The sequence below is a fragment of the Arachis ipaensis genome, chromosome B09 (assembly GCF_000816755.2).
Source record: "Arachis ipaensis cultivar K30076 chromosome B09, Araip1.1, whole genome shotgun sequence".
NCBI classification, from domain to species: domain Eukaryota; kingdom Viridiplantae; phylum Streptophyta; class Magnoliopsida; order Fabales; family Fabaceae; genus Arachis; species Arachis ipaensis.
In genome coordinates, this window is record NC_029793.2 from 106987243 (window position 1) to 107010745 (window position 23503).

The 23503-nt window shown below is 39.3% G+C and overlaps 1 long non-coding RNA gene across 1 annotated transcript; it reads right to left on the reverse strand.

Annotated features, from left to right (window-relative positions):
- On the reverse strand, nt 235-19828 carry LOC107617180. Its single transcript, XR_001614839.2, has 3 exons — nt 19818-19828; nt 17135-17136; nt 235-372 (listed from the first exon to the last, which is right to left on the reverse strand). It is a non-coding gene; the product is annotated as an uncharacterized LOC107617180 (long non-coding RNA).

Genomic DNA, 23503 nt, shown 5'->3' on the forward strand with positions numbered 1-23503 from the left:
ACAACAATTCAACCAAACCAACATCCATAATCACTTGAGTCAATCAAATAACACATAAGGCAGATACAATCACCAAATATACAATATCTCACAACAGTATCCATATGTAATAATTCCAATATATAAAGATATAGTTTTTGGAAAGCGCCCCTACCTCAAAACACAAATCCATAACCTAAAAGTCTCACAGAGTCCTTTCCACCTCAACTCGAATTGATGGCAACCCCTCAGCTCCAAGTCACGTTCGCAATAACCATAGTAACACTAATCGCAACATATAATAATCAGGACTCGACCCCACGTTATCAAAACTCATATTCATTAACCGAACACAACAGAATTCTAACGCGAGACTTTCTGAAACATAAATACCTACTGGGATGACAAAACGAGGCAGCTGCAGCTCCGAGCACGGAATGCAAGCACGAATCCGCAACCCTATGATGGACAACACCGCAATGCCTCAGCATAAGCTTACAAAGCAGCGACAAAAGGCCTTTCGACTCGGAAATTCTTACCAAAGCAGGGGACTCGGTGGCTGTTTTCGGCGACAGAGGCGGTTGCAACAACATTCAGTAACTACAGCATTCCGAGAATTCAAAAAGGACCAAAGCAAAAAACAAAATCCTTACCGCAACCAAGAAGGAGTGACTGAGCCTAGTGACGGCATCTCCGGCGGTGTTTCTAGCGGCCACAAGACTGCTCCTGGCAGCCAGAATAGTGGCACGACTTCTCTCTCCTTCGGCAGCAACAACAATGGTGTCTTTCGGCAACTACCGACCTCCATCATTAGCAACAGAAGCTCCAGCTAGGCACCACGGAGCAACAGATCGGCAGCACCGTCGGCCAAGGTGCGGTGGTGGAGACGCCCTCAACCGCGGTGAAACGCGGCGGCTGTGGAAGCTCGGTGGCGGCTGGCTTTGTGACGAGGATGACGGCGCGGTGACGGCGCGTCAGCGGTGATGCGACAAGCTGGTCGGCGAAGGCCCACGCTCGGCGACGGTGACAGGCGGTGATGGCTTCCCCGCGGTGGCTCCCTTTTGCGCATCTTCTCTCTCTCTGCACGCGAGTTCGGCGGTGGCGAGGCAGTGAGGCGCGACGGTCTTCTCCCTCGGTTCGGCGACGGCGCGATGGCGGCAGTGAAGCCCGCATGCCGGCGCGAGTCTTTCTCTCCTCCTTCTCCTTCCTCGGCCCTCACAGATCTCTCCCCTCCTTCTCAGCAGCGGTGGCGACGGTGGCAGTGGCGTCCACTGCGCCGCCTTTCCTCCTCTCTCAATCTGCTTCCGTAAACCCCTCCCCTGTTTCCCCCTTCTCCCTTCGTTTCCCTCTTTCACGTTGCAGCCGCTGCTGCTGTAGTATTAGGGAGTATTTGTGTGTGCTGGGTTGTGGGGGAAGAAACGGGTTACCGGGTTAGGATTTAAGGGTTAGGGTTTCTCTTTCAAAAATTAGGGTTAGGGGCATTTTAGTAATTTCAAATAAAAATAGGGATATTATAGTAATTAGAAATAAATTCTAATCCATTAATAATAATGTATAAAAATACTATTTGCTCATCAATTTCATAAATTATTTTCAATAAAATGTCCCAACCAAATAATTAGAAATAATATACTTAATTTCTTCATTTTCTAAAATAGCAATATTAATATTTAAAATATTAATTATCTAATCCAAATCATATAAAATCCTTATTATTTCATAACTATCAACTTTATAATTTAAATATAGAAAATAATCTAATAATTATAAAATTGGATAATAATCATAACTTATCTCAAATTCAATAAATCAAAACTTGCCTTAATTACCTTTAATAAAATAATCTCTGAAATTAACGCTATAAATAACTATATGATTTGAGACTTGATCATAATAAGACTTTTCAAAAGTTCTGGGTCTTACATAATGTAATTTCATTTTTCTTTTTAATTTTCGAATTATAACTTTTATTTTAAATTAAAAACAAAAATATTTTTCTTTTCTTTTCAATTAATTTCGAAAATTCCATCCCCCTCATCTCTTTCTAATTATTTTATTTATTTACTAACACTTCTCTTCATCTAAAAAAATTCGAACCCTCTCTTCCTCCTGGTGTTCGAATTTCTCTTCTCCTATTCTTTTCTTCTTCTACTCACATAAAGGAATCTCTATACTATGACATAGAGGATTCCATATTTTCTTTTCTGTTTTCTTCTTTTTCATATGAGCAAGAATAAGGATAAGAACATTCTTGTTGAAGCTGATCCTGAACCTGAAAGGACTCTGAAGAGGAAGCTAAAGCACAACTCTCTGGAGAAAATCTGACTGAAAATTTCAAAAAAGAAGGAGACATGGCCGAAAATAATAACAATGCAAGGAAGATGCTTGGTGACTTTACTGCACCTAATTCCAATTTACATGGAAGAAGCATCTCAATCCCTGCCATTGGAGCAAACAACTTTGAGCTGAAACCTCAATTAGTTTCTCTGATGCAACAGAACTGCAAGTTTTATGGACTTCCATCAGAAGATCCTTTTCAGTTCTTAACTGAATTCTTGCAGATCTGTGATACTGTTAAGACCAACGGGGTTGATATCGAGGTCTACAGACTCATGCTTTTCCCGTTTGCTGTAAGAGACAGAGCTAGAATATGGTTGGACTCTCAACCTAAGGATAGCCTAAACTCTTGGGATAAGCTGGTCACGGCTTTCTTAGCCAAGTTCTTTCCTCCTCAAAAGATTAGTAAGCTTAGAGTGAATGTTCAAACCTTCAGACAAAAGGAAGGTGAATCCCTCTATGAAGCTTGGGAGAGATACAAGGAACTGACCAAAAAGTGTCCTTCTAACATGCTTTCATAATGGACCATCCTGGATATATTCTATGATGGTCTGTCTGAATTATCAAAGATGTCATTGGACCATTCTGCAGGTGGATCCATTCACCTAAAGAAAACGCCTGCAGAAGCTCAGGAACTCATTGACATGGTTGCAAATAACCAGTTCATGTACACTTCTGAAAGGAATCCTGTAAGTTAATAATGGTGGAAGAAACAGGTTTAGCAATAGCAAGCCTTTCCCATCATCCACTCAGCAACAGACAGAGAATTCTGAGCAAAATCCATCTAGCTTAGCAAATATAGTCTCTGATCTATCTAAGGCCACTATAAATTTTATGAATGAAACAAGGTCCTCCATTAGAAATTTAGAGGCACAAGTGGGCCAGCTGAGTAAAAGAGTCACTGAAACTCCTCCTAGTACTCTCCCAAGCAAATACAGAAGAGAATCTAAAGAGAGAGTGCAAGGCCATTAATTTGACCATCATGGCCGAACTTACAAGGGAAGAGGAGGACGTGAATCCTAGTGAGGAAGACCTCCTGGGACGTCCAGTGACCAATAAGGAGCATCCCTTGAGGAACCAAAGGAATCTGAGGCTCATCTAAAGACCATAGAGATTCCATTGAACCTCCTTCTGCCCTTCATGAGCTCTGACGAGTATTCTTCCTCTGAAGAGGATGAAGACATTACTGAAGAGCAAGTTGCTAAGTACCTTGGTGTAATCATGAAGCTGAATGCCAAATTATTTGGTAATGAGACTTGGGAAGATGAACCTCCCTTGCTCACCAATGAACTGAATGCATTGGATAGGCAGAAATTACCTCAAAAGAAACAGGATCCAGGCAAATTCTTAATACCTTGTACCATAGGCACCATGACCTTTGAGAAGGCTCTGTGTGACCTGTGGTCAAGAATAAACTTAATGCCACTCTCTGTAATGGAGAAACATTGGATCTTTGAGGTACAAGCTGCTAGAATCTCATTAGAGATGGCAGACAACTCAAGAAAACATGCTTATGGACAAGTAGAGGACGTGTTAGTAAAGGTTGAAGGTCTTTACATCCCTGCTGATTTCATAATCCTAGACACTGGGAAGGAAGAGGATGAATGCATCATCCTTGGAAGACCCTTCCTAGCCACAACAAGAGCTGTGATTGATGTGGACAGAGGAGAGTTGGTCCTTCAACTGAATGAGGACAACCTTGTGTTTGAAACTCAAGGATCTCTTTTTGTAACCATGGAGAGGAAGCATGAAAAGCTCCTCTCACTACAGAGTCAACCAAAGCCCCCACAGTCAAACTCTAAGTTTGGTGTTGGGAGGCCACAACCAAACTCTAAGTTTGGTGTTGAACCCCGACATTCAAACTCTAAGTGTGGTGTTGGGAGGTTCCAACCTTGCTCTGATTATCTGTGAGGCTCGATGAGAGCTCACTATCAAGCTATTGACGTTAAAGAAGCACTTATTGGGAGGCAACCCAATGTTATTTAATCATATCTATTTTATTTTCTTTTTGTTATTTCGTGTTTTATTAGGTTGATGATCATGTGAAGTCACAAAAACTACTGAAAAATAAAAAAAATAGAATGAAAAACAGCTTTAAAAATAGCACACCCTGGAGGAGAGCAGTCTGGCGTTTAACGCCAGAAATAAGCATCTGTCTGGCGTTTAATGCTCTCTCCTCTTCACACCTTTTCATAACTCTCTTCCCCAAATAACCCTCACCAATCAACTCAATCAATCTTTCCAATCACCTCTTCACCACTCACATCCATCCTCTCTTCCCCATAAATCCCACCTACCTTCAAAATTCAAACTAATTTCCCTCCCAAACCCAACCCTAATGGCCGAACCCTACACCCACTCACTCCTATATAAACCCCTCACTCCTTCTTCATTTTCACACAATACAACCCTCTCTTCTTCTCCTTGGCCGAATACATCTTCTTCTCCCATCTCCTCCATTTTTCTTCTTCTACTACTACTTTCTTCCTTCTTTTGCTCGGGGACGAGCAAACATTTTAAGTTTGGTGTGGTAAAAGCATAGCTTTTTATTTTTCCATAACTATCTATGACAGCTAAGGCCAGAGAATCCTCTAGAAAGAGGAAAGAGAAGGCAATTGCTTCTACCTCTGAGTCATGGGAGATGGAGAGATTCATCTCAAAGGTCCATCAAGACCACTTCTATGGAGTTGTGGCCAAGAAGAAAGTGATCCCTGAGGTTCCTTTCAAGCTCAAAAAGAATGAGTATCCGGAGATCCGACTTAAGATCCAAAGAAGAGGTTGGGAAGTTCTCACCAATCCCATTCAACAAGTCGGGATCCTAATGTTTCAAGAGTTCTATACAAATGCATGGATCACTAGGAACCATGATCAAAGTGTGAACCCGAATCCAAAGCATTGGCTTACCATGGTTCGGGGGAAATACTTAGATTTCAGTCCGGAAAATGTAAGGCTAGCGTTCAACTTGCCAATGATGGAAGAGAACGCACGCCCCTATACAAGAAGGGTCAACTTTGATCAAAGGTTGGACCAAGTCCTCATAGACATATGTGAGGAAGGAGCTCAATGGAAAATTGACTTAAGAGGCAAGCCGGTTCAATTAAGAAGGCATGACCTCAAACCAGTAGCTAGGGGGTGGTTAGAGTTCATTCAACACTCAATCATTCCTACTAGTAACCGGTCTGAAATTACTATAGACCGAGCCATCATGATCAATAGTATCATGATTGGAGAGGAGGTGGAAGTTCATGAGATTATACCTCAAGAACTTTACAAGGTGGCTGACAAGTCCTCCACTTGGGCAAGGTTAGCCTTTCCTCACCTCATATGCCACCTTTGCAATTCGGCTGGAATTGACATAGAGGGAGACATCCTCATTGAAGAGGACAAGCCCATTACTAAGAAAAGGATGGAGCAAATAAGAGATCATGGACCTCAGCAAGAGCAAGAGGAAATTCCCCACTATGAAATCCCTGAGATGCCTCAGGGGATGCACTTTCCTCCATAAAACTATTGGGAGCAAATCAACACTTCTCTAGGAGAATTAAGTTCCAATATGGGACAACTAAGGGTGGAGCACCAAGAGCACTCCATCATCCTCCATGAGATTAGAGAAGATCAAAGAGCCATGAGGGAGGAGCAACAAAGGCAAGGAAGAGACATAGAGGAGCTCAAAGGCACCATTGGTTCTTCAAGAAGAGGAAGACGCCAGCCTCACTAAGGTGGACTCATTCCTTAATCTCCTTGTCTAATTATTTTCTATTTTCGGTTTCCGTGCTTCATGTTTAAATATGTTTGTGTCTTTACTATATGATCATTAGTGTTTAAGTGTCTATGTCTTAAAGCTATGAATGTCCTATGACTCCATCACCTCTCTTAAATGAAAACTGTTTTGAAAACAAAAGAACAAGAAGTACAGGATTTTGAATTCATCCTTGAAACTAGTTTAATTATTTTGATGTGGTGACAATACTTTTTGTTTTCTAAATGAATGCTTAAAAAGTGCATATGTCTTTTGAAGTTGTTATTTATGAATGTTAAATATGTTGGCTCTTGAAGAATAAGGAAAAAGGAGAAATGTTATTTGATGATCTGAAAAATCATAAAAATGATTCTTGAAGCAAGAAAAAGCAGTGAATAGAGAAGAGCTTGCGAAAAAAAAAGAGAGAAAAGAAAAATGGCGAAAAAAAAGAAGAAAAATAAAAAGCAAGCAGAAAAAGCCAAAAGCTCTTTAAACCAAAAGGCAAGAGCAAAAAGCCAATAGCCCTTAAAACCAAAAGGCAAGGGTAATAAAAAGGATCCAAGGCTTTGAGCATCAGTGGATAGGAGGGCATAAAGGAATAAAATCATGGCCTAAGCGGCTAAACCAAGCTGTCCCTAACCATGTGCTTGTGGCTGATTTTCAGTTGCTTGGGAACAAGCAACAATTTAAGTTTGGTGTTGTGATGAGCGGATAATTTATACGCTTTTTGGCATTGTTTTTACATAGTTTTCAGTATAATTTAGTTAGTTTTTAGTATATTTTTATTAGTTGTTAAATAAAAATCACATTTCTGGACTTTACTATGAGTTTATGTGTTTTTCTGTGATTTCAGGTATTTTCTGGCTAAAATTGAGGGACTTGAGCAAAAATCAGATTCAGAGGTTGAAGAAGGACTGCAGATGCTGCTGGATTCTGACCTCCCTGAACTCAAAGTGGATTTTCTGGAGATACAGAACTCCAAATGGCGCGCTCTCAATTGCGTTGGAGAGTCGACATCCATGGCTTTCCAGCAATATATAATAGTCTATACTTTGCCCGAGTTTAGACGATGCAAACTGGCGTTCAACGTCAGTTTCATGCTGCATTCTGGAGTTAAACGCCAGAAACAGGTTGCAAAGTGGAGTTAAACGCCAGAAACAGGTTACAAACTGGTGTTCAACTCCAAGAGAAGCCTCTACACGTGTAAAGCTCAATGCTCAGCCCAAGAACACACCAAGTGGGCCCCGAAAGTAGATTTCTGCATCAATTACTCATTTCTGTAAACCCTAGTAACTAGTTTAGCATAAATAGGACTTTTTACTATTATATTTATATCGTCGGATCATTTTAGAGTCTTGGTGACTCTGGTTCCCCTCTGGGGCCGAGACCAATGAACTCCATTACCACTTATGTATTTTCAACGGTAGAGTTTCTACACACCATAGATTAAGGTGTGGAGCTCTGCTGTTCCTCATGAATTAATACAAAGTACTATCATTTTTCTATTCAATTCAATCTTATTCCGATTCTAAGATATTCATTCGCACCTGAACATGAATGTGATGATCGTGACAGTCATCATCATTCCCAACCTATGAATGCGTGCCTGACAACCACTTCTGTTCTACCTTAGATTGAATGAGTATCTCTGGGATTCCTTAATTAGAAACTTCGTGGTATAAGTTAGAATCCATGGACGGCCATTCTAAAGATCCGGAAAGTCTAAACATTGTCTGTGGTATTCCGAGTAGGATCTGGGAAGGGATGGCTGCGATGAGCTTCAAACTCGCGAGTGCTGGGCGTAGTGACAGACGCAAAAGGATCAATGGATCCAATTCCAGTTTGATCGAGAACCGACAGATGATTAGCCATGCAGTGACAGTGCATTGGACCATTTTCACTGAGAGGACAGGATATAGCCATTGACAATGGTGATGCCTAACATACAGCTTGCCATAGAAAGGAGTATGAATGATTGGATGAAGACAATAGGAAAGCAGAGGTTCAGGAGGAACGAACGCATCTTCATACGCTTATCTGAAAGTCTCACCAATGAATTACATAAGTATCTCTATCTTTAATTTACGTTTTATTTATCTTTTAATTATTAAATCTCTATAATCAATTGAATCTGCCTGACTGAGATTTACAAGGTGACCATAGCTTGCTTCAAGCCGACAATCTCCGTGGGATCGACCCTTACTCACGTAAGGTTTATTACTTGGATGACCCAGTGCACTTGCTGGTTAGTTGTGCGAAGTTGTGACAAAGAACTAAGATTATAAACGTGCGTATTGAGTTTTTAGCGTCGTTACCAAGGAATGGAACCGTCACGATTTCTGCGCACCATTTACGTCCGGTATTCTAAACAGAGTTCATGTTATTCAGACAAAATATCATACGGTTAAATCATGAAAACAAGATTTTATCAAATAAAGGTTCTTACATTTCAGATGAGACATAGTGACCTTCCGTCGATCGCAGGTCAGCTTCCTTTTCCCTGCAAAACAAGAAACAATTATTAGCAAAGAAAACACGCTAAAATCTGAAATATACACCCCAACAAGACATACCCGTGTGCAACAGAATTTTTATTGTTTTCCCTTAACAATTCATCTAGATCTTCACTTCCTATTTCAGATCTGATAGTACATTCATAAAAGAACATGTTAACAAATATAATCTTGATGATAGACGATCATATAGCTTACAAAGTACTGTACCCATGATAGGATTGAGGTTGCTCAGGAGATGAATCCTCAACAACAACCTTTTTGTTTTTGGATTGTGTCCTGGGTGGAAAAAACAAGTATGAATCAGAAATAAAAAATTAATTTTATTACAAAATACTATCCAAAGAAGTGCTTACTTTTTGGTGTTCTCTGTGTCTTTTTCTTTGTTTTTTGCTTCTTCACTGGTGATGATTGTTCGCTTCTATAAGTTAACAAGAAACACTCTGTTAATACATGAAATCTTGATAATAAACCCAAAGGAAAGGAGTAATAATTTCAGAACATTACTCATCAGTTGATTTAGATTCTGAATCAGAATCCTCCTGATTCTTCTTTCTTTTTTTGGACTCCATTCTGGAAGGCAAACAATCATTATTTAAAAACACACTAAAAGGGATAAAATATACCCAAATGAATGCACAAGATACACCCAACATAATAAACAAAATACACCCAACTTAATAAATAAAATACACCCAACTGGACAAAAAAAATACACCCAACTTGATAAAGAAAATACACCCAACTTTATAAAGAAAATACACCTATGGTACTTACTTTTTTCCTTTTTTGCTGGGTTCTTTTCTTAGTGAATCCTCTGATTTTTCTTGAGTCTCAGACTCAGAGGTAGAATTGTCACTATCAGTTGTTTCCGTCTCCAAAGACGATGTTGAACTTGCCTTCCTTTTTTTTTATTTCTTGTTTTTTTTTTCTTTTTTCTTTATTTTTTTCATTTTTTCTCTTGTTTCTGCCATCTTTACAATCCCTTGAAACATTAGAAATTTTAGTTAGCAGCATTCAGGTAAATAAAATACACCCAACATATTATGATCACTTACCATATTTTTCTCTATTTCTACCCTCATTCTTTCGACCAACTGCTCCTTACTCCAGTTGGCAATCCAAGGTTTTGGAGGTCTTTCTGCCCTTTTCTTGTCATTATTTTTAGAAAGATGAAAGTAAATTATCATCAAGGCAAAGAGGCAGCCATCAATTGCCTTTTTCTTTTTCTCCTTGTAATCGCTTATGCCCTTGATGATAAAACTCAAAACATGCCCGCTCCAGTTTCGCTCTGTTATGGTGTCCATCTCAAAAATTGGGGCCAGATGCACAGGTGAGATTTTGTTTATTGTCGTTGGTAAAAGGAATGCCATCTATATATAGAGGATGAAAATCCTCTTGAACATTAGGCGATCCTGTTCATTACCAACGCTAATATCCATTATCTCATCTGTAAGATTTTTGAGGGTCTTACCCTGGAATCTTCTAAAAATTTCTTTATCATCCTCAGAAAGATCCTTATAATTGACTTTCTAAGGAAATAGATCTCCAAAAAAAAAAAAGAAAATAACATAGTATAAAAATCAGTTCAAATACACCTAAGCATCAATTTAAATACACCCAAGTATCAGTTAATATACACCTATCATTTTTAGCGAGTTACCTGATGCATTGATGCCAAGCGCATCACCTATTATTTTTGGTCTTATTTTAAAAGAACCGTAGCCGATTTCTAGTCTGTTCTCCTCTAATTTGAAGTTGTTAGCCAACTCCCTTAATAGTTGGTGATGCACCCTTAGTGGCGGGATGTGTATCAAGCCACCGAATCCCAAATCCCTAACAATCGTTTTCTTCTCCTCACTCATGTTTCTGAATTTCTCACTTAACAAATGTGTTGCACACTTAAGGTCTTTGGTTTGCTGTAAACAAAATAAAATTATAGTCAGATATATTTCTATTATATAAAACTGATTTCATCTAAGACATATATTTGTTCTTACATTTTTTCCAGCTTGGTTTCTCGGTGCCATTTTTTCTGAAATGAAAAATACACCTATAGATATTAGTAAGATACACCCATAGATATGAGTCAGATACACCCATAGATATCAGTAAGATACACCCATAGATATAATTCAGATACACCCATATATATCAGTCAGATATTACTTAAACATGCATTAATATACAAGGTCAAGCAATATACACCCATGGACAAGCAAATATAAGAACAGTTGCAACTGCTGACTATTACAGTATATCAGTTCAGAAATATACACCCAACAAATTATGCCATATACACCCAACAAATTACTCCATATACACCCACCAAACTACGGAATATACCCCCAAAAATCAGTTACCAGAAGAACTAGAACAACAAGAATAGTAACACCTAGAAGAACTAAGAAGAACAGTGTAACATAGAACCAAGAATAACAGTAAAACCTAGAACAAGTAGAACATTATAAACTGTAAAATGAGACATAGAACAAGAAGAACAGTAAAACGTACAACAATGTAGAAGAACAATAAAACCTAGTTCTTCGATTTTGAAATCTTGAAAATATACAGGATGACTAAAATAGTAATGTAACGTACCTTGAGTATTATAACTTTGTTTTTTCTGGAGTTTCTTGATCGAGAGTTCTATGTTGTGTTGATGGAATGTTCCAATCTTCACGACGAGTTCTATATCTTCAGTTTCGAATGTTGCTCGAAAATGGAACGGTTGTGTTTTCTTTGAATGGCTTGGAGAAGTGGAAGAGTGCGCCATTAAGGAGCGGTTTATGCGAAGTGCAACCATTTGAGTGGAGCGCATGTAAATGACTCTCCATTCAATGTAATTCAGTGCGCGTGTGCAAGGATTGTGGGCTGGGGGCTTGTATGACTGATGCCAAGGCATCTTAGGCTAGTTTCACTAGCATTTTTCTGTTAGTTTTAGTTGTTTTATGCATTTTCTTGAGCTTAAAGTAACCAAGAATGGTTAAATGAATAACAAAGCAATGAACCATCCAAACAGTATGATTTTGATGCAAATTCCATGAGTTTTTAGTTATATTACTTGAATGCTATGAATGGAAGATTTCTCATGAAATTTTGCAAGACTTTGATGCAGTTGTTTGGATGATTTCAGGGAAGAAGAGGCTAGGCAAGGAAGCAACAAAATCAATAAAGGAAGCTTGAATATCACATGTGGAGTTTAAGTTCCAGTTTAAGCTTAAACTAGAGCTTAAACGCCAAAATCATGAAAGCTGAGGAAAAGCTGAAAGTGGCGTTTAACCTCCAGTTTAACCTTAAACTGAAGCTTAAACGTGTTCGACAACTCCACACTCCAGACTTGCCTTCTTCCATTTCCAAGTTTAAGCTTCAGTTTAACCTTAAACTGAAGCTTAAACGTGCTTGAATTATACCACCTCCAGGAGTGTCCAACGTTTAAGTTGTAGTTCAAGTTACTTGTTGAATTTTTAATTTCTGCACTCTGTTACATGCTTTCTTTCTTTATGCTTTTAATTTCAAGCAACTAACTCACTGACTCACTAACTATTTGAATTAATTCCTCAACTGCTCTAACCATACTCTTCCATTAACCAAGAGTATTTCACTTGTTTATTGCCTGTGCTGTGTTTTTGTATGACAGGTAGGAGAGGAGAGACATCAACTCCTCATTATACCGAACCAGAGAGGACCCTTCATAAACTTAGAAGGGAAGCAAGAGGGAAGAGAGTACTGGGAGAAGAAGAATCTGAAGGAGAATCTGAGGACAATTTTGAGGAAGCTCTAGATCTCAACATGGATAGTGAAGTTCACAACCATGAGAGAGCTGATGGAAACAATGCCATTCCCGAGAGGAGGGTTCTTGGTTCATACATAAACCCAACTTCTGGGAATTGTGGTAGCAGCATTCAGAAACCACCCATTCAGGCCAACAATTTTGAACTCAAACCACAGCTAATATCACTTGTGGAGGATCATTGTTTAGCAAGCTGAGGGGGTAGTTGAGAATGTGCTGGTGAAAGTGGGAAATTATTTCTTCCCCACAGACTTTGTCATTTTGGACATGGAGGAAAGCTACCTACACCCTATCATTCTGGGAAGGCCATTTCTAGCCACTGCTAGAGCGCTCATAGATGTAGAACAAGGAGAGCTAATTTTGAAAATACATGATGAACAGCTCATTTTCAATGTTTTCAAACCTGCATCTGAGCCTGAACCAGAACCTGAAAAGCCTAAGGATGATAGTAGCCATCTGTGTTTGGAGGAAAGCAATCCAGCAGCTGAAACTCTGAAACAGTCCTTGGAAGGCAAACAAGAATTGCAGTGACTATGATTTATTAGAATTATGCACATTCATTAAGGACAACCAACATGGATTTCATGTCATCAGGAGACATTACCAAACACTAAGTTTGGTGTCCAGTAATAAGTGTGCATAACTACAAGAGTCACGGCTATAAGCTCAGGAAGTCAATCATTGATTTACAATTCAAAAAGAAGGAAAAACATGTACAAGTACTATTCATTATTCACATGGACCGAAAAAAATGATATCAAAGTTGTTTGTTTGTGCAGGTACAAAAGGAAGGATAAGAATGGATGAAAAAGACAAAGGGGGAGGTACGGGTTTGGTTGTGCAAGTTATGAGGATAGGATGATAGGAGAACCTGACTATCAGACTATTGCTGAAGACCTTTAATTGGTGAGCCAAGGGATTGGGATCCAATCATATAAGATTGCCAAGCAAAATTCAATGAATGCATTGGTTGAGGAAGGGATAAAAAAAATGTTTGATTCGGAGATCTCAATATCTCCTGAAACCCAATGAATTCCCCATTTCTGATCTATCACTTCTCTTTACATTCTGCAATTAAATTCATGCAATCACCCCGATCCCTTTTTAATTTTAGCAATTTAGCTTCTCGCTCTTCAATTCATGCAATTTTACATTCCGCAATTCTCATCTAAATCTTGATTCCGCTCAACTAGAACACACTTCTAATCCGAATTGCTCACTCAACCAATCCTTGTGGGATTCGACCTCACTCTATTGTGAGTTTTTACTTGACGATAACCGGTGCACTTGCCGGAAGAAATTTTTGCCGATCGTGCAATTTCTTAAAATCGTAGCATCAATGACTTGTAGGGCCTTTTTGCTTGTATGTGTAGCAGACCCGTAAGAATAAAATGAAAATGATAATATATAATTTATGATGAGAATAAAGAGGTTGTTTAAATGTAGAGTAAACTATCATCCTGTTCTCTTAACATTTTAGTTTTTGACAAAATAATCAAAGAAATACATTGTAACCTTTTAAATATAGTCTCAATTTGAAAAAAAATGTGAAAATATTGAGAGACATTTTAAAAAAAATTTGGAGATAAGGTTTTTACGTAAATTTTAGAAGCCTATTTACAACATGAATCTTTTATAGCAAGTGGTGCACGAAATCACAATCACACTTTTGCAATTCCGCACAACTAACCAGCAAGTGCACTGGGTAGTCCAAGTAATAAACCTTACGTGAGTAAGGGTCGATCCCACGGAGATTATCGGCTTGAAGCAAGCTATGGTTATTTTGTAATTCTTAGTCAGGAGATCAGTAATAAAAATGATTGGGTTTATGAAGAGTAAAAAGCATAAATTAAATAGTACTTGTTATGCAGTAATGGAGAACAGATTGAGGATTTGGAGATGCTCTGTCTTTCGAATCTCTGCTTTCCTACTGTCTTCTTCTTCACGCACGCAAGGCTCCTTCCATGGCAAGCTGTATGTTGGTGGATCACCATTGTCAATGGCTACCATCCGTCCTCTCAGTGAAAATGGTCCAAATGCGCTGTCACCGCAGGGCTAATCATCTGTCAGTTCTCACTCATATTGGAATATGATCCATTGATCCTTTTGCGTCTGTCACTACGCCCAGCACTCGTGAGTTTGAAGCTTGTCACAGTCATTGATGTGTGGAAAACGATCCAACACAAAACTCACCGGCAAGTGTACCGGGTCGCATCAAGTAATAATAACTCACATGAGTGAGGTCGATCCCACAGGGATTGAAGGATTGATCAATTTTTGTTTAGTGGTTGATTTAGTCAAGCGAATCAAGATTTGGTTGAGTGATTGTAACTTGCAGAAACTAAATTTGCTTGGAAAGTAAAGGGGGAGGGGTAAAGTGCAATAAATTAAAGAGCAGGAAAGTAAAGAAGCAGATTCTTAAAGTGCAAGTAATGTAAATTGTAGAAACTTAGATTGCAAGAAATGTAAATGGTTGAAGCTTAAAGTGCAAGAAATGTAAATTGCTTGAATCATAAAAGGAATTGGAAATTAGGATAGCAGAATTTGAACAAGAACAACTAAATTGCATTAAACATAAAAGAGAAAATTTAAGTGCAGTGAAGTAGATCTTAACAGAAAAGTAAAATGACTTGAGAATTTAAAGAACTGGAAAGCAGTGCTTAAGTTGCAGCAATTCTAAAAGGTGTTGAAGATCTCAGGAAATCAAAGAGACTAGAAAACAAATCTAGATCTCACTCCCTTCCTAGATCCAACAAGAGAAATTGCAAAAGAAGTAAAGAAAAGTAAATTGCAGAAGTAAATTGCAAAAGTAAATTGCAGAAGAGTAGAAGAAGATGCAGTAAACAGAAATTCAAATTCAATTATGCAGAAAGAAAATAAACAAGATCCCAAGGTGAGATTGAAACAGAAGTTCTTCAATTCTCTACCCAAGATCCAAAGCAAGGAAATAAAAGAGTGCTCAAGCAAGAACCAAGAAGAAGAGAGATCAATTCTCCTTCCAAGTTCTCTCAGAAATTCAAAAAAGCTCAGAATTAAAATGCAAGTAAAAAGGGAAAAATTCAAAATGAAGTCTAGAGGTTCTAATTACATCAAACTAACTCCTATTTATACACTTTCTATTCTTGGATTTTGGAATTTGGATGGGCTTTTGATTTGGTGAAGAAATGAATTAAGTTGGAATTTTAAATTTCAATTTCAACCCAAATGTATCTCCCAGGGGAATGCTCAGCTCACAAAGTGAGTTGAGCTTTGTGCCTTGCATAGCGTGTCTTGTTGGTTGGGAAGCATCAGGGGAGAGCTCAGCTCACTTTGTGAGCTGAGCGCTAGTGTCTTGGTGCTACTTTTGTGTGCGCCTTGTGCTGCCAGGACCGTGTCAACTTTGCGCGCTCCCTACTCCCTGCCCGTGTCAAGTGTTGCGCTTCATGCACCAAGGATAGCGCTCAGCTCTCCAAGTGAGCTGAGCTTTGGTGCTCACAAGGAGAGGTCCTTGGTTCGAAACTTGAGGGAAGCATGCGCTGAAGCTTTTCTTGGTGAAGGAAGTGGCGCCTTAAAATATTTCGCGTGCCAAGTCTTGGACAACATCAGGGTAGCGCCCAAGTGGTGCTAGGAGCGCACCTTCCTTGCTAAAGCTTCCGTGTTCGAAACTTGCTGGGAGCATTTTGGCCAATTTTGGCCTTGTGTTGTGCTGTGCTCTTGGAATGAGTTTCATGGTTTGTTGCACCACACTTCCTCCTTTCTTGGCCACACTTTCTATTCCTTGAACCACGCTTTACTTTCAAGCAAAAATTATACAGATAGCTTTCTTTTTTCAACATGTACTTCCACTTGCAACTAAATAATCATTCCAGCCAGACATAAAGGAATCTCTGAATTAAATCATTACACAACAACAAGGATCAAGTATAAATACAACCTGTTGGGTTGCAGCTTTTCATTCTTCCTTCTGTTTGTTCCTTGTAAGTCATGATGCAGATGTTCCCTGATTTGTTGGCTATTTTCCTGCATACTCCTCAAATGTTGCTTGCTTTTCAACTCCTTTAGGGATTCGGCTAATCTGCAAGACTTATTTGTGGGCTCTTGAACTTACTTTGGTGTGTGAACACCAAACTTAGTTCCTTGCCAATACTTCTTATGCAACAAATTAGCTATATGCAAAATCTCTCTTTTTTTTTCTTTTTTTTTTCAAAAGCAATAAAACTAATAATTAGAAAGCAGCAGAATAGTCAACTAGTTTATCTGAATGCTTGAAGCTAGCTTTGTGCAGGAAGTGAGAATGTGTTTTATGATGGGATTTTGGTGGAACACCAAACTTAGAATCCTTCATTCCCTCTTGGATTGTTTTGGTGTGTAACACCAAACTTAGCTTCTTGCAATATAAACAAAACTAATTAACCTTTTTATTGAAAAAGATGTGAAGAGACAGTTACCTCTGGTTGGGTTGCCTCCCAACAAGCGCTCTTTTATTGTCACTAGCTTGACATCGAACCCTTCTTTTATGGTGGTTGATGATTGTCGTGCCTCAACTTGTCCCCTCTGACTGTGTGCTTCTTCTTTGTCCCTTGGTGCTCAATTTTGGTGCAAGGTAGGAAGAAACTTCCAGGGTCTTCTAACTTGGGAGGGAGTCCTTTTCTAATGAGTGCACTGCACTCTTCAGTGAGAAGCACAGTCTCTTTTTCTTGCCAACTCCTCTTCTTGTTGATAATTTCTTTTAAGAACTTTGCATACAGGGGCATTTGCTCAAGTGCTTCAGCTAAGGGAATATTGATCTCCAACTTCTTGAAGATTTCAAGAAATTTTGGGAAGTGTTGGTCCTTAGTCTCCTTGTTGAACCTTTGAGGATATGGCAAGGGAGGAGTGAAGTTATTTTCCTGCCTTTGGTCCTTAGTTGGCTCTTCAATTACTTCCTTTCCTGAGGGTTCTTTCGTCTTGTTCACAAAAAGTGGGTGTAATTCTCCTTGTACCTGACATACAACCAAAGCATAAAAATCACAACACCAGAAAGCAACAACACTTCAATCCATGGCTGAAGTGAAATGTTAATTGGCTTAAGCAAAAATTTAAATAGTTAGTGTGTTAGTCAAAAACAGAAAAATTAAAAGTGCTTGATCTAGATCTCCACTTCACTTAATCATTGTCAATCTAATCAATCCCCGGCAACGGCGCCAAAAACTTGATGTGTGAAAAACGATCCAACACAAAACTCACCGGCAAGTGTACCGGGTCGCATCAAGTAATAATAACTCACATGAGTGAGGTTGATCCCACAGGGATTGAAGGATTGAGCAATTTTTGTTTAGTGGTTGATTTAGTCAAGCGAATCAAGATTTGGTTGAGTGATTGTAACTTGCAGAAACTAAATTTGCTTGGAAAGTAAAGGGGGAGGGGTAAAGTGCAGTAAATTAAAGAGCAGGAAAGTAAAGAAGCAGATTCTTAAAGTACAAGTAATGTAAATTGCAGACAAGGTGAGATTGAAACAGAAGTTCTTCAATTCTCTACCCAAGATCCAAAGCAAGGAAATAAAAGAGTGCTCAAGCAAGAACCAAGAAGAAGAGAGATCAATTCTCCTCCCAAGTTCTCTGAAATCTAAATTCAAAACTAAAAGCTCAAAATGAAAATGAAAGGAAAATTCAAAAGTAAAATTTAGCTCCCTAATTACATCAAACTAACTCCTATTTTTACACTTTCTATTCTTGGATTTTGGAATTTGGATGGGCTTTTGATTTGGTGAAGAAATGAATTAAGTTGGAATTTTAAATTTCAATTTCAGCCCAAATGTATCTCCCAGGGGAATGCTCAGCTCACAAAGTGAGCTGAGCTTTGTGCCTTGCATAGCGTGTCTTGTTGGTTGGGAAGCATCAGGGGAGAGCTCAGCGAGCGCTAGTGTCTTGGTGCTACTTTTGTGTGCGCCTTGTGCTGCCAGGACCGTGTCAACTTTGCACGCTCCCTACTCCCTGCCCGTGTCAAGTGTTGCGCTTCATGCACCAAGGATAGCGCTCAGCTCTCCAAGTGAGCTGAGCTTTGGTGCTCACAAGGAGAGGTCCTTGGTTCGAAACTTGAGGGAAGCATGCGCTGAAGCTTTTCTTGGTGAAGGAAGTGGCGCCTTAAAATATTTCGCCTGCCAAGTCTTGGACAACATCAGGGTAGTGCCCAAGTGGTGCTAAGAGCGCAACTTCCTTGCTAAAGCTTCCTTGTTCGAAACTTGCTGGGAGCTTTTTGGCCAATTTTGGCTTATTTTCCTTGCAAGGAGTAGCGTTCCCCCATCCCCTTTGGTCATGGGTTCAAGTCTTGGAGCATGCATTTGCAAAACATTTTCCTTGAATTTTTCCTCTAGTGCTCTCGATAATGCTCACTTTGTGAGCTGAGCTTGGTTCCTCATTTCCTTATTTCTTGGCCTTGTGTTGTGCTCAGCTGAGCTTTGTGCCTTGGTCCCTTGGAAGTGAGTGTAGCGCTCTCTTAGTGCTTGGTGCTCTTGGAATGAGTTCCATGGTTTGTTGCACCACACTTCCTCCTTTCTTGGCCACACTTTCTATTCCTTGAACCACGCTTCTTAGGCCACGCTTTTCTTCTTTTCTTCACCTACAATTAATCAAAACAACCAATCAAAGTATCACCAAATTCACAAGGTTTACAAATCATAAAACTGCAATTAAATTTGGCCTAAACCTCATGATTTAGCATCAATTATATAGTGGTTGTTTGATTAAGAGAAGTTATGCATTTCCATTCCAAATTACTTACTTAGAGTACAAGAAAGTGCATAAAACCAAATGAAAATAAAGAAAAAGACTATTAAAAAGGGTATATGATGACTTGTCATCAGTCATCCCCTCCCAGATCCTACTCGGAATACCACAGACAAGGTTTAGACTTTCCGGATCACAGGAATGGCCGCCAACAGTCCTAGCCTATACCACGAAGACTCTGATCATGAACCAAGAGGCTAAGAGATATACACTCAATCTAAGGTAGAACGGAAGTGGTTGTCAGGCACACGTTCATAGGTTGAGAATGGTGATGAGTGTCACAGATCATCACATTCATCATGGTTAAGTGCGAGTGAATATCTTAGAACAGAGACAAGCGTGTTTGAATAGAAAACAGAAGTAATTGCATTAATTCATCGAGACACAGCAGAGCTCCTCACCCCCAATCATGGAGGTTAGAGACTCATGCCGTAGAGATACAATGTAAAACGTGAGAATGTCATGAGGTACAAAATAAATCTCTAAAAGTTGCTTAAATACTAAACTAGTAACCTAGGTTTACAGAAAATGAGTAAACTACGATAGATAGTGCAGAAATCCACTTTCGGGGCCCACTTGGTGTGTGCTGGGCTGAGACTTGAGCTTTACACGTGCCTAGGCTGTTTCTAGAGTTAAACGCCAGATTGTAACCTGTTTTGGGCGTTTAACTCCAACTTGTAACCTGTTTCTGGCGTTTAACGCCAGAATGGAACATGGAACTGGCGTTAAACGCCAGTTTACGTCGTTTATCTTTGAGCAAATTATGAACTATTATATATTGATGAAAAGCCCTGGATGTCTACTTTTTAACGCAGTTGAGAGCGTGCCATTTGGACTCATGTAGCTCCAGAAAATCTACTTCGAGTGCAGGGAGGTCAGAATCCAACAACATCTGTAGTCCTTTGTCAGCCTCTGAATCAGATTTTTGCTCAGGTTCCTCAATTTCAGCCAGAAAATACCTGAAATCACAGAAAAACACACAAACTCATAGTAAAGTCCAGAAATGTGATTTTTATTTAAAATCTAATAAAAGATATACTAAAAACTACTCAAATCATACTAAAAATTATGTAAAAATAATGCCAAAAAGCGTATAAATTATCCGCTCATCACAACACCAAACTTAAATTATTGCTTGTCCCCAAGCAACTAAAAATCAAATAGGATAAAAAGAAGAGAATATACTATAAACTCCAAAATATCAATGAAACTTAGCTCCAATTAAATGAGCGGGACTAGTAGCTTTTTGCCTCTGAACAATTTTGGCATCTCACTTTATCCCTTGAAGTTCAGAATGATTGGCATCTATAGGAACTCAGAATTCAGATAGTGTTATTGATTCTCCTAGTTCAGTATGTTGATTCTTGAACACAGCTACTTTATGAGTCTTGGCCGTGGCCCTAAGCACTTTGTTTTCCAGTATTACCACCGGATACATAAATGCCACAGACACATAATTGGGTGAACCTTTTTAGATTGTGACTCAGCATTGCTAAAGTCTCCAATTAGAGGTGTCCAGGGTTCTTAAGCACACTCTTCTTTTTGCTTTGGACCTCGACTTTAACCGCTCAGTCTCAAGTTTTCACTTGACACCTTCATGCCATAAGCACATGGTTAGGGACAGCTTGGTTTAGCCGCTTAGGCCAGGATTTTATTCCTTTTGGGCCCTCCTATCCACTGATGCTCAAAGCCTTGGATCCTTTTTATTACCCTTGACTTTTGGTTTTAAGGGCTATTGGCTTTTTGCTCTTGCCTTTTGGTTTAAAGAGCTTTTGGCTTTTTCTGCTTGCTTTTTCTTTTTCTTTTTTTTTCGCCATTTTTCTTTTCTTTTTTTTTCGCAAGCTTTTGTATTCATTGCTTTTTCTTGCTTCAAGAATCAATTTTATGATTTTTCAGATTATCAACAACATTTCTCCTTTTCATCATTCTTTCAAGAGCCAATAATTTTAACATTCATAAACAACAAATTCAAAAGACATATGCACTATTCAAACATTCATTCAGAAAACAAAAAGTATTGTCACCACATCAAAATAATTAAACTAGTTTCAAGGATGAATTCGAAATCATGTACTTCTTGTTCTTTTGTAATTAAAACATTATTCATTTAAGAAAGGTGATGGATTCATAGGACATTCATAGCTTTAAGACATAGACACTAGATACTAATGATCATGTAATGAAGACACAAACATAAATAAAGCATAGAGAATGAAAATAGAAAAAATAAATAGATAAGGAGATTAAGGAACGGGTCCACCTTAGTGAGGGTGACGTCTTCTTCCTTTGAAGAACCAATAGTGCTCTTGAGCTCCTCTATCTCTCTTCCTTGCCTTTGTTGCTCCTCCCTCATAGCTCTTTGATCTTCTCTAATTTCATGGAGGAGGATGGAATGCTCTTGGTGCTCCACCCTTAGTTGTCCCATGTTGGAACTTAATTCTCCTAGGGAGGTATTAATCTGCTCCCAATAGTTTTGTGGAGGAAAGTGCATCCCTTGAGGCATTAGTGGTTACGGAAAAACAAAAAAGCAATGCTTTTTCCACACCAAACTTAAAATGTTTGCTCGTCCTCGAGCAAAAGAAGGAGGAAAGGAGGAGAAGGAGGTGTGTGGTGGGTTCGGCCAAGGGTGGGGGAAGTGTGTATGAAAAGGTGTGGCAGGTGGGGATCCTGTGGGGTCCACAGTTCCTGAGGGGTCAAGGACTTATCATCCCTGCTCCATTGAGGCGTGCAAAAACGCCCTTGGTGTGCAATCCTGGCGTTAAACGCCAACTTGATGCTCTGTTCTGGCGTTAAACGCCAGTCTGGTGCTTGTTTCTAGCGTTTAACGCTAGCTTGATGCTTCTTTCTGGCGTTAAACGCCAGTCTGATGCTTCTTACTGGCGTTTAAACGCCAGTAAGCTCTTCCTCCAGGGTGAGCTTCTTTTTAATGCTGTTTTTCATTCTGTTTTTGATTTTTCTGTTGTTTTTGTGACTTCACATGATCATCAACCTAAAGAAAACATAAAATAGCAATGGAAAATAAATAGATATAATTAAATAACATTGGGTTGCCTCCCAACAAGCGCTTCTTTAATGTCAATAGCTTGACAGTGAGCTCTCATGGAGCCTCACAGATAATCAGAGCAGGGTTAAGGCCTCTCAACACCAAACTTAGAGTTTGGTTGTGGCCTCCCAACACCAAACTTAGCGTTTGAATGTGGGGTTTTGTTTGACTCTATATTGAGAGAAGCTTTACATGCTTTCTCTCCATGGTTACAGAAGGAGAACCTTGAGTCTTATAGTTTGCAATGTCTGCAAACCACAGAGCTTCCTGAATAGCAAACAATTGCTCATCCGGAAAGGTTTCAGAGATCTCAGTAGGAGGGAGGGATGCTCCTGCTACTGGTTCTATTCGGGACAGGTGATCAGCTACTTGATTCTCTGTCCTTTTTCTGTCTCTTATTTCTATATCAAACACTTGCAGAAGCAACACCCATCTTATGAGCCTGGGCTTTGAATCCTTCTTTATGAGTAGATATTTAAGAGCAGCATGGTCAGTGTACACAACCAATTTTGATCCTACTAAGTATGATCTAAACTTGTCAATGGCATAAACCACTGCAAGCAGCTCTTTTTCTGTGGTTGTGTAATTTTTTTGGGTATCATTTAAAACACGGCTAGCATAATAAATGACATGCAGAAGCTTGTTATGCCTCTGTCACAATACTGCACCAACGGCATGGTCACTGGCATCACACATTAATTCCAAAGGTAATGTCCAATCTGGTACAGAAATAACTGGTGCTGTGACCAGCTTAGCTTTCAGGGTTTCAAACGCCTGCAGATACTCTGTGTCAAACACAAATGGCATGTTAGCAGCTAGCAGATTGCTCAGAGGTTTTGTGATTTTTGAAAAATCCTTTATAAACCTCCTATAGAATCCTGCATGCACCAGAAAGCTTATGATTGCCTTAACATTGGTGGGTGGTGGTAATTTTTCAATTACCTCTACCTTAGCTTGATCCACCTCTATTCCCTTGTCGAAATTTTATGCCCAAGGACAATTCCTTCAGTCACCATAAAGTGACATCTTTCCCAATTTAAAACCAGGTTAGTCTCTTGGCATCTTTTCAGAACAAGTGCTAGATGGTTAAGACAGGAGCTAAATGAGTCTCCAAATACTGAGAAGTCATCCATGAAGACTTCCAGAAATTTTTCTACCATATCAGAGAAGATAGAGAGCATGCACCTCTGAAAGGTTGCAGGTGCATTGCACAGACTAAAAGGCATTCTTCTGTATGCAAATACTCTAGATGGACATGTGAATGCTGTTTTCTCTTGGTCTTGAGGATCTACAGCAATTTGGTTGTAACCTGAATAGCCATCCAAAAAGCAGTAGTATTCATGACCTGCTAGTCTT